Source organism: Pongo abelii, chromosome 9 (assembly GCF_028885655.2).
Source record: "Pongo abelii isolate AG06213 chromosome 9, NHGRI_mPonAbe1-v2.0_pri, whole genome shotgun sequence".
In the NCBI taxonomy this organism is placed as follows: Eukaryota; Metazoa; Chordata; class Mammalia; order Primates; family Hominidae; genus Pongo; species Pongo abelii.
Window position 1 is genome coordinate 95842553 of NC_071994.2, and position 17391 is coordinate 95859943.

A 17391-nucleotide genomic window follows, 5' to 3' on the forward strand; every position below is an offset into this window, starting at 1 on the left:
AAGAGGCCAAGGGCAAGATAAGGGAACAACATGACACTTATAGCTTCTGGCTGTGTTTGTACTGGTGGAGGTGACTATTGCTACCTGACTTAGATGTGAATAAAACTGCGCAGGACAAGGGATGAGAGGTGGAAGTGTTTTCTTATTTGTGTGTGTTGTTTTAGCCCCCTAGAGACATTGTTTTGCATTTGTAGTGTAAGCAAAGGCTCCAGAGAGCTGGTGAAAGATGCTTCCTTCCCCTCTCTCCTACCCCGACATCACTGGATGTATTTTCCCTTCTCTACCACTGGGAGTCGCAAGTGCCCACAATAATGCTCCGTTTCTTTTTAATAAAACAAACAGGAAGTATTTTTTTTGTGAAGATTTGTCCTTCACTGATGCACTGCCCTTTGGTTGATGAATACTCAGAAAAGGGGTAAGGGCAGGGGATATTGTGAAGGGTGGAACAGAGGGATAATACGGGGCAAAGCTTTGAGTCTGTTTCCAAAGAGCAAAAGAACGGATCTCCTCCCCATGTAAGCTGTCACCTCCCAACTGTGGTGGGCATAAGTACATGGTAAAGCAAGTGTGGGGCGGGAGAACAGGATGCCCGGTGTCAACCACATCCCCTACATCTCCAGGTTAAATAGTCTCCCAAGGTGACACCATCAGGCAGCCAAAGTCAAAAACCATGCGTTTAGGATGAGGCCATATTTTTAAAGGTGCATCGCTTTAAAGAAAAACATTGAGTTAGAAAAGATTTAAGAAGCCCATGTACATGGCCAAAACAGCGAGTGGCTGAAGCTTGGAAAACGTTATTTTACTGGACCTTTCTTCTCCACTGGGCTGCAAAGCTCAGTGTTCATAAGCTTTGCATTCCCAGTACCTGGTGTAGCTCCCGGACCACTGTAGACTTACAGTAAACCCTGGAAGGAAGAAGAGAGAATGAGGAAGGAAAGGAAGAGGTAAGGAAGGAAAGAATGGAAGGTGTGTGTAGTAAGAAGGTAAATGTGGCAGATGGCCCCAGTGACCCCTGCCCTCTGGTGTTCATGCCTTTGCGTGATCCCTCCCCCAGGAGGAATGGGCTGGACCTAGTGACTGCCGCCCAATAGAGACTACTTCAATAGTGATGGTACCTTCCCAGGTTGCAAAAAGGCTGTCACTTCTGTCTTCAGCACCTTTCTCACTCTCTCACTCTTTTGTTTTGAAGAAAGCCAGCTGTCAAGTTGTGAGTTGCCAACAACCAGGTGAGTGAGCTTGGAAGAGGGTTTTCCCCCATGTGTCTTGGGATGGCCGTAGCCCCATCCAACATCTTGATTACAGCCTCGTGAGAAACCCTGAGCCAGAGACATCAACTAACCACACTCAGATTCTGGCCCCACAGAAACGGTGAGATAGTAAGTGTTTGTTCTTTTCAGATGTTAATTTTATGATGACAGTGTTAGGCAGCAATAGGTACCCAATACAAAATTTGGTACCTAGAAGTGATATCTAGAAATGTAGGAGTGTAGGTAGTGGATGGAGCCTGGAAGGGTTTTGAAGAGAGGGTTAGAGAAAGCCTAAATTGCCACAGACTTTTTATAGAAATCTGGGTTTTGAAATCACTGCTCTTAATTATTATAACTTCCATGCACCTCAAAAAATGCAGATACTCTGCACATAGACAAAAAATTTTATGCAAATACTTGTGTTCCTCTTTAGCTATTGCGGGATCTGGCCAGCAGCCCGCAATGCAACGGGGCTCTCTTTTTGTTCCCAGGCAGATCGGCAGGTTGAGAAATAATAGACACACACAAGATAGTGAAAGCTGGGTCCGGGCGGGTAACCGCCTTCTGGTCCCATGGTGCCAATGATGCACTGGATATGCCAGCATTTATTATTAAGTTTAGTGAGGGCAGGGTTAGGTTAGTGAGGTATTTAGGGTTATTTGATTATGAGGTGAGATGGTCACATGGGGATGAAGTAATTCTTTAACATAACATTTTTATGTAGAAGTACAGTATACAGAGATAAGAATTTACAATATAGTATGTGCATCAGTAATTTCTAACAGAGCCTTAAAACAGAAACACAATCTTTCCATAACCTATGATTAGCAAGATATTAATCAGCAGTAACAGTTGCAACAAAAGCTGGTTACAAACAATCCATGGAAACAGGACATGAAGCTAGACAACTGGTTAGACCAGAAATTCTCAGAAGGGAGTATGCCTTAACCCTAAAGAGGCCTAGAAGAGCCGTGGCAAGATGAGGGCATTTATAGCCCTATCTTATTCATATGGAAAGGCACCCCCCATGCGTCCGTTTATAGGCTCTCCACAAAGGTCGCATTCCATTCCTAGAGCTATGAACATCTGCTTTTCTGGGATAGGAATCTTGGTGATGTGAAACCTCCCTGACTGCACATTCATTCATAGGCTCTCTGCAGGGGGAAGCACATCACGTGCTGTTGGCTCATTCTGGCAGTCCAACCTGGCATTGTCTTTACACAATCCTGCATGCAATTTTTTATTTACAGTAATCAGGAGAATTTCATCTTTTATTCCATAGCGATAGTTTCATGGGGTCTCCCTACATCTCCCCCTTTTCTCTGATTTAAATGAACCATAGCAATCATATCTTGGTGCTGATCATGATTGGATTGAAGAATATTTTTTCCAATTTTACACATGAACAATAAACCAATAGCACAAATTATATACAGAACAAAATTAACGATAGTGGATCCTCTCAAAGATTTTACCCATTGAATGGGGTTGAGATTAGATAATCCCTCAGAGATACCACCTAAAACTTCAGCACCAGGTAAAGTAGTTAAGTGTGCTTGTGAGGCCTCAAAAATCTGTTCTTTTAGCTTGCTTATGTCTAAACTTAAATTATCTTCACTTCCTTGTAAATGACATTTTACTGATTCCCAATTGTGAACAGACTCATTATATTGAAATGGAGTTATACAAAAATCAGAAGTATTCCAATCACATTGCATTTGTAATCTATGTTCTAAACTCATAATTTTATCTCCCATCCATATAACAGTTTGTCTTAGATCATTAATTTGATTAGCCAATTTTTGATCAATACCTGACTGAGAATTCCACATCTGAGTAGAAGTTTTTTGCCATTTATCCACAAAATGAACAGTTTTAACAGATTGATGTAATGCAACTCCAGCAGTAGCAGCAGTCGCAGTAACAGCTATCAAGCCCATTATTATTGCAATTAATGTAAAAATAAATCATTTACTCCTTTTAAGAATCTTCTGTAGAATATTGTTAATAACATGGATAGAGGGGGAAGATTCCCAAGGCCTATGTAAGGCTACGGGGAGCCAAATACCTTCTCTGGCTCTGACTATTAAAATACTATGATATTGATTAAAGGATGAGTCAATACAAGTATACAAGTAACAATTAACACAGGTAATTATGTTGGTTTTTGAACTAATATGCAGCTTTCCTACTAATAACATATGGTGGTTTAACACAACTTTTAAGTGGTATAGTTTTGTTGGACTCCATATAGATAGTATATATATTTTGAGGTGACAAGGTGGATTTACTTATAACACTTTCTCCAGCCCAAACTCTCATACCAGTCATAGCTATTGTTAATCTCCATAATTCTGAATGTTCAGGTCCTAAGTGAGGAACAATGAGCCTTGGCTTTGGAGGGGAAACCCCTGCCCCTTTCCACTTAAGAGGAAAAAAGGAGTTAAATCTACGATATAATAGGGGAGGGTTGTCACTACTTTTTTGATAAGTAATATCATAGAGAAAATGTTGACAATCTTTGTGGCCTTGAGAGCAATCATTAGTAATATGACCTTTGGGAGCCCAATCAACAATGGTTTACTGAGAAGAATTAAGTAACACAGTTCCTTCTGAGCTAACACAATCTTTCCATATTAATTTGCCAGCATTTGAAGACAAGTTGAGAGGACATGCAGGTCCTAATGGCTTATATTGGGATGTGTGAATATAATCAGTGATTTCTGTTTTGATCTGCCTTAGAGGTTTTAAGGAGAGCCCTGATACCAAGTGTCCTAAAGGAGGGACAGAGTGACCAGATGGTAGTGTGACCACCCAAGTTTGAATATCTAATGAGAGACATCCATTAGTGGGTCCCAGGCACAAAGGTGGATACCTAAAACCTAAAGTGATATTGAAAGGGGTTCCTTCTTCTGAAGGTTGGGCAGGAAAACGATCATCTACAGAATCAGGCATCCAAATACTATCATTAACAGAGACCTCGATAGGAGCATCCATCCACGTCATGGCTCAAATAAGAGGAGGAAAAGGAATATAGGCCCAGTATGTATAGTTTTTAACAGTCTGTGGGGCAACAGAGGGTAGAAGGATCAGTGTCATCAGGAGGAGGCAGAGGTAGAGCCAGACCTGGATCTCTGGAGACAAGTTGTTCAGGATGGCTGACTGGATTGTCTGGTCATTTTCTTCTTTTTGATGATTGGATGTGTTAGTTGTTTCTTGCTGTGGTGCTTTTTCAGCAAATTTCTCTGTCTCGTTGTTGTATGCATTTTCAGGGCACAATTTCAGGTGTCTAGCAGGAATCCAAACAGGAGATTGATGTTCACCTGGGGAAACACAAGCATAGCCTCTTCCTCACGTTAAAATAGAACCTTTTGACCATATATTAGATTGAACATCTTTCCACCATACTTTTCTTCCTTGGTTTACTGTAGGACAGTTACCAGAGAAATGTGTTTTAACATTAGTATGAGTGAGTTGATGAAATTGTTCTGCATCTGTAATGGCTAGAGAAACTAGAGTATCAACTTTATGATTACCACTAGATAACGGTCCAGGCAAATTAGTATGAGAACAAATATGAGGGATGAAAAAAGGGTAGTTTTGGTTTTTTGTAACAAAGACAGTATTTTGTAACAAAGAGAACAAGGAAAACAGATTAGTGTCAGTAATATTTTTGATGGTAGCTGTTTCTATTGCCTTAGTGGCAGGTACCACATATGCTGAGTCAGAGAAAATATTAAGAGACTGATCAAAATCCTGTAATGCAGAGATAACAGCAAACAACTCAGCTTTTTGAGCAGAATTGTATCGAGTAGAAATGACTTTATCTTTTGGTCCTACATACCCTGCCTTTCCATTACTGGATCAATCACTAAAAATGGTAACGGTTGTCTCTAGTGGTGATGAACGAGTAAGTTTTGGTAGAATCCAGGAAGTATTTCTTAGAAACTGAAAGAATTTTGACTTAGGCAAATGATTATCAATAGTGCCAATGAAGTCAGCCAGATTAGTCTGCCAGCACAAGGATGTAGAAAAGGCATTTTTAACTTCGTTTTCTGACAAAGGGACAACAATAATGTTTGGATCAAAGCTGGAAATTTTAGTGATACGTTGACGTCCTAACCCAATCAAAGTGGCTATTTGATCATGATATATTGAAAAAGTTTTAGAGGCTGAATCAGGAAGAAATACCCATTTAACTCGAGAATCATTTTGTACTGTAAGTCCCATAGGACAGTGGATGGAAGGAAAAACTAAAAATTGTAAAGGCAAATTTGGGTCAATGTGAGAGACTTGTGCCTCTCTCACTCTTTGTTCTACAAAAGACAACTCTTGTTTCGCTGGCTCAGATAGAGAGCAAGGACTGTTTAAATCTGTATCTCCTGATAAAGTGGCAAATAGATGAGATAATGCATAAGTAGGGATGCCTAGGGTTGGTCTGAGATAATTGATGTCACCTAGTAATTTTGGAAAATCATTTAAGGTGTTGAAATTGTCAGTACAAAGTTGGACTTTTTGGGGCTTAATGGAATGAGCTTCTAGCTGCATTCCTAAGTACAGAAAAGAAGTGGCTTGTTGAATTTTATCAGGAGCAATGTGGAGTCCTGCATTGGCAACAGCTAATTTTAAAGAGGTAAAACATTGAATTAATTCAACTTTAGTGGGAGCAGCAATTAGTATATCATCCATATAATGAAGAATGTAATTATTTTTAAAAGTCTGTCGGATAGGGGGAAGAGCCAAGATGGCCGAATAGGAACAGCTCCGGTCTACAGCTCCCAGCGCGAGCGACGCAGAAGATGGGTGATTTCTGCATTTCCATCTGAGCTTTGAGGAGAGCAGTGGTTCTCCCAGCATGCAACTGGAGATCTGAGAACGGGCTGACTGCTTCCTCAAGTGGGTCCCTGACCCCTGACCCCCGAGCAGCCTAACTGGGAGGCAACCCCCAGCAGGGGCAGACTGACACCTCACACGGCCGACCAGGTACTCCAACAGACCTGCAGCTGAGGGTCCTGTCTGTTAGAAGGAAAACTAACAGAAAGGACATCCACACCAAAAACCCATCTGTACATCACCATCATCAAAGACCAAAAGTAGACAAAACCACAAAGATGGGGAAAAAACAGAGCAGAAAAACTGGAAACTCTAAAAAGCAGAGTACCTCTCCTCCTCCAAAGGAACGCAGTTCCTCACCAGCAATGGAACAAAGCTGGACGGAGAATGACTTTGACGAGCTGAGAGAAGAAGGCTTCAGACGATCAAATTACTCCGAGCTACGGGAGGATATTCAAACCAAAGGCAAAGAAGTTGAAAACTTTGAAAAAAATTTAGAAGAATGTATAACTAGAATAACCAATACAGACAAGTGCTTAAAGGAGCTGATGGAGCTGAAAACCAAGGCTCGAGAACTACGTAAAGAATGCAGAAGCCTCAGGAGCCGATGCGATCAAATGGAAGAAAGGGTATCAGCCCTGGAAGATGAAATGAATGAAATGACGTGAGAAGGGAAGTTTAGAGAAAAAAGAATAAAAAGAAATGAGCAAAGCCTCCAAGAAATGTGGGACTATGTGAAAAGACCAAATCTACATCTGATTGGTGTACCTGAAAGTGACGGGGAGAATGGAAACAAGTTGGAAAACACTCTGCAGGATATTATCCAGGAGAACTTCCCCAATCTACCAAGGCAGGCCAACATTCAGATTCAGGAAATACAGAGAATGCCACAAAGATACTCCTCGAGAAGAGCAACTCCAAGACACATAATTGTCAGATTCACCAAAGTTGAAATGAAGGAAAAAATGTTAAGGGCAGCCATAGAGAAAGGTTGGGTTACCATTAAAGGGAAGCCCATCAGACTAACAGCGGATCTCTCGGCAGAAACCCTACAAGCCAGAAGAGAGTGGGGGCCAATATTCAACATTCTTAAAGAAAAGAATTTTCAACCCAGAATTTCATATCCTGCCAAACTAAGCTTCATAAGTGAAGGAGAAATAAAATACTTTACAGACAAGCAAATGCTCAGAGATTTTGTCACCACCAGGCCTGCCATAAGAGAGATCCTGAAGGAAGCACTAAACATGGAAAGGCACAACCGGTACCAGCCACTGCAAAATCATACTGAAATGTAAAGACCATCGAGACTAGGAAGAGACTGCATCAACTAACGAGCAAAATAACCAGCTAACATCATAATGACAGGATCAGATTCACACATAGCAATATTAACTTTAAATGTAAATGGACTAAATGCTCCAATTAAAAGATACAGACTGGCAAATTGGATAAAGACTCAAGACGCATCAGTGTGCTGTATTCAGGAAACCCATCTCACGTGCAGAGACACACATAGGCTCAGAATAAAAGGATGGAGGAAGATCTACCAAGCAAATGGAAAACAAAAAAAGGCAGGGGTTGCAATCCTAGTCTCTGATAAAACAGACTTTAAACCAACAAAGATCAAAAGAGACAAAGAAGGCCATTACATAATGGTAAAGGGATTAGTTCAACAAGAAGAGCTAACTATCCTAAATATATATGCACCCAATATAGGAGCACCCAGATTCATAAAGCAAGTCCTGAGTAACCTACAAAGAGACTTAGACTCCCACACATTAATAATGGGAGACTTTAACACCCCACTGTCAACATTAGACAGATCAACGAAACAGAAAATCAACAAGGATACGCAGGAATTGAACTCAGCTCTGCACCAAGCAGACCTAATAGACATCTACAGAACTCTCCACCCCAAATCAACAGAATATACATTTTTTTCAGCACCACACCACACCTATTCCAAAATTGACCATATACTTGGAAGTAAAGCTCTCCTCAATAAATGTAAAAGAACAGAAATTATAACAAACTATCTCTCAGATCACAGTGCAATCAAGCTAGAACTCAGGATTAAGAATCTCACTCAAAACCGCTCAACTACGTGGAAACTGAGCAACCTGCTCCTGAATGACTACTGGGTACATAACAATATGAAGGCAGAAATAAAGATGTTCTTTGAAACCAACGATAACCAAGACACAACATACCAGAATCTCTGGGATGCATTCAAAGCAGTGTGTAGAGGGAAATTTATAGCACTAAATGCCCACAAGAGAAAGCAGGAAAGATCCAAAATTGACACCCTAACATCACAATTAAAAGAACTAGAAAAGCAAGAGCAAACACATTCAAAAGCTAGCAGAAGGCAAGAAATAACTAAAATCAGAGCAGAACTGAAGGAAATAGAGACACAAAAAACCCTTCAAAAAATCAATGAATCCAGGAGCTGGTTTTTTGAAAGGATCAACAAAATTGATAGATCGCTAGCAAGATTAATAAAGAAAAAAAGAGAGAAGAATCAAATAGATGCAATAAAAAATGATAAAGGGGATATCACCACCGATCCCACAGAAATACAAACTACCATCAGAGAATATTACAAACACCTCTACGCAAATAAACTAGAAAATCTAGAAGAAATGGATAAATTCCTCAACACATACACCCTCCCAAGACTAAACCAGGAAGAAGTTGAATCTCTGAATAGACCAATAACAGGAGCTGAAATTGTGGCAATAATCAATAGCTTACCAACCAAAAAAAGTCCAGGACCAGATGGGTTCACAGCCGAATTCTACCAGAGGTACAACGAGGAGCTGGTACCATTCCTTCTGAAACTATTCCAATCAATAGAAAAAGAGGGAATCCTCCCTAACTCATTTTATGAGGCCAGCATCATCCTGATACCAAAGCCTGGCAGAGACACAACAAAAAAAGAGAATTTTAGACCAATATCCTTGATGAACATTGATGCAAAAATCCTCAATAAAATACTGGCAAACCGAATCCAGCAGCACATCAAAAAGCTTATCCACCATGATCAAGTGGGCTTCATCCCTGGATGCAAGGCTGGTTCAATATACACAAATCAATAAATGTAATCCAGCATATAAACAGAACCAAAGTCAAAAACCACATGATTATCTCAATAGATGCAGAAAAGGCCTTTGACAAAATTCAACAACACTTCATGCTAAAAACTCTCAATAAATTAGGTATTGATGGGACGTATCTCAAAATAATAAGAGCTATTTATGACAAACCCACAGCCAATATCATACTGAATGGGCAAAAACTGGAAGCATTCCCTTTGAAAACTGGCACAAGACAGGGATGCCCTCTCTCACCACTTCTATTCAACATAGTGTTGGAAGTTCTGGCCAGGGCAATCAGGCAAGAGAAGGAAATCAAGGGTATTCAATTAGGAAAAGAGGAAGTCAAATTGTCCCTGTTTGCAGATGACATGATAGTATATCTAGAAAACCCCATTGTCTCAGCCCAAAATCTCCTTAAGCTGATAAGCAACTTCAGCAAAGTCTCAGGATACAAAATCAATGTACAAAAATCACAAGCATTCTTATACAACAATAACAGACAAACAGAGAGCCAAATCATGAGTGAACTCCCATTCACAATTGCTTCAAAGAGAATAAAATACCTAGGAATCCAACTTACAAGGGATGTGAAGGACCTCTTCAAGGAGAACTACAAACCACTGCTCAAGGAAATAAAAGAGGATACAAACAAATGGAAGAACATTCCATGCTCATGGGTAGGAAGAATCAATATCATGAAAATGGCCATCCTTCCCAAGGTAATTTACAGATTCAATGCCATCCCCACCAAGTTACCAATGACTTTCTTCAGAGAATTGGAAAAAACTACTTTAAAGTTCATATGGAACCAAAAAAGAGCCCGCATCGCCAAGTCAATCCTAAGCCAAAAGAACAAAGCTGGAGGCATCACGCTACCTGACTTCAAACTATACTACAAGGCTACAGTAACCAAAACAGCATGGTACTGGTACCAAAACAGAGATATAGATCAATGGAACAGAACAGAGCCGTCAGAAATAATGCCACGTATCTACAACTATCTGATCTTTGACAAACCTGACAAAAACAAGAAATGGGGAAAGGATTCCCTATTTAATAAATGGTGCTGGGAAAACTGGCTAGCCATATGTAGAAAGCTGAAACTGGATCCCTTCCTTACACCTTATACAAAAGTTAATTCAAGATGGATTAAAGACTTAAATGTTAGACCTAAAACCATAAAAACCCTAGAAGAAAACCTAGGCAATACCATTCAGGACATAGGCATGGGCAAGGACTTCATGTCTAAAACACCAAAAGCAATGGCAACAAAAGCCAAAAATGACAAATGGGATCTAATTAAACTAAAGAGCTTCTGCACAGCAAAAGAAACTACCATCAGAGTGAACAGGCAACCTACAAAATGGGAGAAAATTTTTGCAACCTACTCATCTGACAAAGGGCTAATATCCAGAATCCACAATGAACTCCAACAAATTTACAAGAAAAAAACAAACAACCCCATCAAAAAGTGGGCGAAGGACATGAACAGACACTTCTCAAAAGAAGACATTTATGCAGCCAAAAAACACATGAAAAAATGCTCACCATCACTGGCCATCAGAGAAATGCAAATCAAAACCACAATGAGATACCATCTCACACCAGTTACAATGGCAATCATTAAAAAGTCAGGAAACAACAGGTGCTGGAGAGGATGTGGAGAAATAGGAACACTTTTACACTGTTGGTGGGACTGTAAACTAGTTCAACCCTTGTGGAAGTCAGTGTGGCGATTCCTCAGGGATCTAGAACTAGAAATTCCATTCGACCCAGCCATCCCATTACTGGGTATATACCCAAAGGACTATAAATCATGCTGCTATAGAGACACATGCACACGTATGTTTATTGCGGCATTATTCACAATAGCAAAGACTTGGAACCAACCCAAATGTCCAACAATGATAGACTGGATTAAGAAAATGTGGCACATATACACCATGGAATACTATGCAGCCATAAAAAATGATGAGTTCACATCCTTTGTAGGGACATGGATGAAATTGGAAATCATCATTCTCAGTAAACTATCACAAGAACAAAAAACCAAACACCGCATATTCTCACTCATAGGTGGGAATTGAAGAATGAGAACACATGGACACAGGAAGGGGAACATCACCCTTCGGGGACTGTTGTGGGGTGGGGGGAGGGGGAGGGATAGCAAAAAAAAAAAAAAAAAAGAAAGGACCAAATTTCTTTGGTTATATTAAATATTTATTACTACAAAAAAATAATAAAAAAATAAATGAAAGTGCATAAATTAAAAAAAAAAAAAAAAAGTCTGTCGGATAGGTTATAACACAGTACCGACAAACAACTGACAAATAGTAGGACTGGAAATCATTCCTTGATGTAAAACTTTCCATTGATATCTAGCTGAAGGATCTGAATTGTTAATGGAAGGTATAGTGAAAGCAAATTTTTCACAGTCTGACTTGTCTAAAGGAATATAAAGAAAGCAGTCTTTAAGGTCAATGATAATCAAAGGCTATTCCTTAGGAATCATGGAGGGGGAGGGCATACCAGGTTGTAACACCCCAATAGGTTTAATAACTGCATTAACAGCTCTTAAGTCTGTTACCATCCTCCATTTTCCTGACTTTTTTTGTAGAACAAACACAGGCGAGTTCCATGAAGACAATGAGGGCTCAGTAGTGTTTGCATGTAGTAAATCATTTACAATTTCAATTAAAGCCTCCAACTTGTGTTTGGACAGTGGCCACTGCTCTACCTAAACAGGTGACTCACACATCCATTGTGCAGGGGCAGAGGAAGAGAAGGAGAGTGAGGGCGCTGGGATGTGGACTGGGGGGAAGCAGGGTTCCAAGCCTCTGAAAGAAGGGGTCCCAGAGCATCAAAAGAAACAGTGGGCTTAGAAGACGGGAGAGGTTCAAAAGTACAAGAGGAATGAGAAACAGACCATTCAGAAGAATGCCACACGTCCTCCTCTGGCAGACGGGGCAATGGCTTAGTAGAAGAAGAGTTAACATATACAGGTTCCATGATAGGAGGCAGAGGGAGGGGATCATCACCAGGTTTCTCCTCTTGGGGAGAAAACAAGGAGAGATAGAATTCTTCTTCATCATCAGAAAGAGGACTAGCAGGGGGGTCAGCTACCCGAGGTATAGGGAGTAGTTCACCATCCACGTTAACTTCTGGCAGTTGAAGAGGATCAACAGACTGAAAAGGAAGTAAAGCAACACGAATAAGAGCCCAGTCAGTCCAAACAGAAATAGGAAGTAAAACACCATCTCTCATGAGTTGGCGGAGTGTGGCACCAATTCTATCCCAGTCTAACAGGTCCATTGAACCTTTGTCAGGGAACCGAGGACAATGTTTTTCAATAGTCTGAAATGAGAGAATAAGGTTATTGGAATCAGCCTTGATTCTACCCTGTTTAAGAAGAAGTTTAATAAAAGACAGATAAGCCTGGTGTTTAAACTGTGATTGTCCCATAATAACCCTGGAATGTTACCGGTTGACAAACCTGAAAAGAGGAGAGAGTTGGAAAAAGCATACCCAGAGACCTTACTGTTGAGACTGAAGACTAGTCATCATGAACCACAGTCGGAGTGCACTGAGCCGAGGAACAAAGAAGGCCACATTGGGCGCCAGATATTGCGGGATCTGGCCAGCAGCCCGCAATGCAACAGGGCTCTCCCTTTGTTCCCAGACAGATTGGCAGGTTGAGAAATAATAGACACACACAAGATAGTGAAAGCTGGGTTCAGGGGGTCACTGCCTTCTGGTCCCACAGTGACAACAATGCACTGGTTATGCCAGCATTTATTATTAAGTTTAGTGAGGGCAGGGGTAGGTTAGTGGGGGATTTAGGGTCATTTGATTATGAGGTGAGATGGTCACATGGGGATGATGTAATTCTTTAACATAACATTTGTATGTAGAAGTACAGTATACAGAGATAAGAATTTACAATATAGTGTGTGCATCAGTAATTTCTTTATTATTATTATACTTTAAGTTTTAGGGTACATGTGCACAATGTGCAGGTTAGTTACATATATATACATGTGCCATGCTGGTGTGCTGCACCCATTAACTTGTCATTTAGCATTAGGTATATCTCCTAATGCTATCCCTCCCCTCTCCCCTCACCCCACAACAGTCCCCAGAGTGTGATGTTCCCCTTCCTGTGTCCATGTGTTCTCATTGTTCAATTCCCATCTATGAGTGAGAACATGCGGTGTTTGGTTTTTTGTCCTTGCGAAAGTTTACTGAGAATGATGATTTCCAATTTCACCCATGTCCCTACAAAGGACATGAACTCATCATTTTTTATGGCTGCATAGTATTCCATGGTGTATATGTGCCACATTTTCTTAATCCAGTCTATCATTGTTGGACATTTGGGTTGGTTCCAAGTCTTTGCTATTGTGAATAGTGCCGCTATAAACATACGTGTGCATGTGTCTTTATAGCAGCATGATTTATAGTCCTTTGGGTATATACCCAGTAATGGGATGGCTGGGTCAAATGGTATTTCTAGTTCTAGATCCCTGAGGAATCGCCACACTGACTTTCACAATGGTTGAACTAGTTTACAGTCCCATCAACAGTGTAAAAGTGTTCCTATTTCTCCACATCTTCTCCAGCACCTGTTGTTTCCTGACGTTTTAATGATTGCCATTGTAACTGGTATGAGATGGTATCTCATTGTGGTTTTGATTTGCATTTCTCTGATGGCCAGTGATGGTGAGCATTTTTTCAAGTGTTTTTTGGCTGCATAAATGTCTTCTTTTTTTTTTTTTTTTTTTTTTTTTTTCTTTTTTTTTTTTTTTTTCTTTTATTATTATTATTATTATACTTTAGGTTTTATGGTACATGTGCACAATGTGCAGGTAAGTTACATATGTATACATGTGCCATGCTGGTGCGCTGCACCCACCAACTCGTCATCTAGCATTAGGTATATCTCCCAATGCTATCCCTCCCCCCTCCCCCCACCCCACAACAGTCCCCAGAGTGTGATGTTCCCCTTCCTGTGTCCATGTGTTCTCATTGTTCAATTCCCACCTATGAGTGAGAATATGCAGTGTTTGGTTTTTTGTTCTTGCGATAGTTTACTGAGAATGATGATTTCCAATTTCATCCATGTCCCTACAAAGGACGTGAACTCATCATTTTTTATGGCTGCATAGTATTCCATGGTGTATATGTGCCACATTTTCTTAATCCAGTCTATCATTGTTGGACATTTGGGTTGGTTCCAAGTCTTTGCTATTGTGAATAATGCGGCAATAAACATACGTGTGCATGTGTCTTTATAGCAGCATGATTTATAGTCCTTTGGGTATATACCCAGTAATGGGATGGCTGGGTCGAATGGAATTTCTAGTTCTAGATCCCTGAGGAATCGCCACACTGACTTCCACAAGGGTTGAACTAGTTTACAGTCCCACCAACAGTGTAAAAGTGTTCCTATTTCTCCACATCTTCTCCAGCACCTGTTGTTTCCTGACGTTTTAATGATTGCCATTGTAACTGGTATGAGATGGTATCTCATTGTGGTTTTGATTTGCATTTCTCTGATGGCCAGTGATGGTGAGCATTTTTTCAAGTGTTTTTTGGCTGCATAAATGTCTTCTTTTGAGAAGTGTCTGTTCTTATCCTTTGCCCACTTTTTGATGGGGTTGTTTGTTTTTTTCTTGTAAATTTGTTTGAGTTCATTGTAGATTCTGGATATTAGCCCTCTGTCAGATGAGTAGGTTGCAAAAATTTTCTCCCATTTTGTAGGTTGCCTGTTCACTCTGATGGTAGTTTCTTTTGCTGTGCAGAAGCTCTTTAGTTTAATTAGATCCCATTTGTCAATTTTGGCTTTTGTTGCCATTGCTTTTGGTGTTTTAGACATGAAGTCCTTGCCCATGCCTATGTCCTGAATGGTAATGCCTAGGTTTTCTTCTAGGGTTTTTATGGTTTTAGGTCTAACGTTTAAGTCCTTAATCCATCTTGAATTAATTTTTGTATAAGGTGTAAGGAAGGGATCCAGTTTCAGCTTTCTACATATGGCTAGCCAGTTTTCCCAGCACCATTTATTAAATAGGGAATCCTTTCCCCATTACTTGTGTTTCTCAGATTTGTCAAAGATCAGATAGTTGTAGATATGCGGCATTATTTCTGAGGGCTGTGTTCTGTTCCATTGATCTATATCTCTGTTTTGGTACCAGTACCATGCTGTTTTGATTACCGTAGTCTTGTAGTATAGTTTAAAGTCAGGTAGCGTGATGCCTCCAGCTTTGTTCTTTTGGCTTAGGATTGACTTGGTGATGCGGGCTCTTTTTTGGTTCCATATGAACTTTAAAGTAGTTTTTTCCAATTCTGTAAAGAAAGTCTTTGGTAGCTTGATGGGGATGGCATTGAATCTGTAAATTACCTTGGGCAGTATGGCCATTTTCTTGATATTGATTCTTCCTACCCATGAGCATGGGATGTTCTTGCATTTGTCTGTATCCTCTTTTATTTCATTGAGCAGTGGTTTATAGTTCCCCTTGAAGAGGTCCTTCACATCCCTTGTAAGTTGGATTCCTAAGTATTTTATTCTCTTTGAAGCAATTGTGAATGGGAGTTCACTCATGATTTGGCTCTCTGTTTGTCTGTTATTGTTGTATAAGAATGCTTGTGATTTTTCTACATTGATTATTTATCCTGAGACTTTGCTGAAGTTGCTTATCAGCTTAAGGAGATTTTGGGCTGAGACAATGGGGTTTTCTAGATATACAATCATGTCGTCTGCAAACAGGGACAATTTGACTTCCTCTTTTCCTAATTGAATACCCTTTATTTCCTTCTCCTGCCTAATTGCCCTGGCCAGAACTTCCAACACTATGTTGAGTAGGAGTGGTGAGAGAGGGCATCCCTGTCTTGTGCCAGTTTTCAAAGGGAATGCTTCCAGTTTTTGTCCATTCAGTATGATGTTGGCTATGGCTTTGTCATAGATAGCTCTTATTATTTTGAGATACGTCCCATCAATACCTAATTTATTGAGAGTTTTTAGCATGAAGCATTGTTGAATTTTCTCAAAGGCCTTTTCTGCATCTATTGAGATAATCATGTGGTTTTTGTCTTTGGTTCTGTTTATATGCTGGATTACATTTATTGATTTGCATATATTGAACCAGCCTTGCATCCCAGGGATGAAGCCCACTTGATCATGCTGGATAAGCTTTTTGATGTGCTGCTGGATTCGGTTTGCCAGTATTTTATTGAGGATTTTTGCATCAATGTTCATCAACGATATTGGTCTAAAATTCTCTTTTTTTGTTGTGTCTCTGCCAGGCTTTGGTATCAGGATGATGCTGGCCTCATAAAATGAGTTAGGGAGGATTCCCTCTTTTTCTATTGACTGGAATAGTTTCAGAAGGAATGGTACCAGTTCCTTCTTCTACCTCTGGTAGAATTTGGCTGTGAATCCATCTGGTCCTGGACTCTTTTTGGTTGGTAAGCTATTGATTATTGCCACAATTTCAGATCCTGTTATTGGTCTATTCAGAGATTCAACTTCTCCCGGGTTTAGTCTTGGGCGAGTGTATGTGTTGAGGAATTTATCCATTTCTTCTAGATTTTCTAGTTTATTTGTGAGAGCTGTTTGTAGTATTCTCTGATGGTAGTTTGTATTTCTGTGGGATCGGTGGTGATATCCCCTTTATCATTTCTTATTGCGTCTATTTGATTCTTCTCTCTTTTCTTCTTTATTAGTCTTGCTAGCAGTCTATCAATCAATTTTGTTGATCCTTTCAAAAAACCAGCTCCTGGATTCATTAATTTTTTGAAGGGTTTTTTGTGTCTCTATTTCCTTCAGTTCTGCTCGATTTTAGTTATTTCTTGCCTTCTGCTAGCTTTTGAATGTGTTTGCTCTTGCTTTTCTAGTTCTTTTAATTGTGATGTTAGGGTGTCAATTTTGGATCTTTCCTGCTTTCTCTTGTGGGCATTTAGTGCTATAAATTTCCCTCTACACGCTGCTTTGAATGTGTCCCAGAGATTCTGGTACGTTGTGTCTTTGTTCTCGTTGGTTTCAAAGAACGTCTTTATTTCTGCTTTCATTTTGTTATGTACCCAATAGTCATTCAGGAGCAGGTTGTTCAGTTTCCATGTAGTTGAGCGGTTTTGAGTGAGTTTCTTAATCCTGAGTTCTAGTTTGATTGCACTGTGATCTGAGAGACAGTTTGTTATAATTTCTGTTCTTTTACATT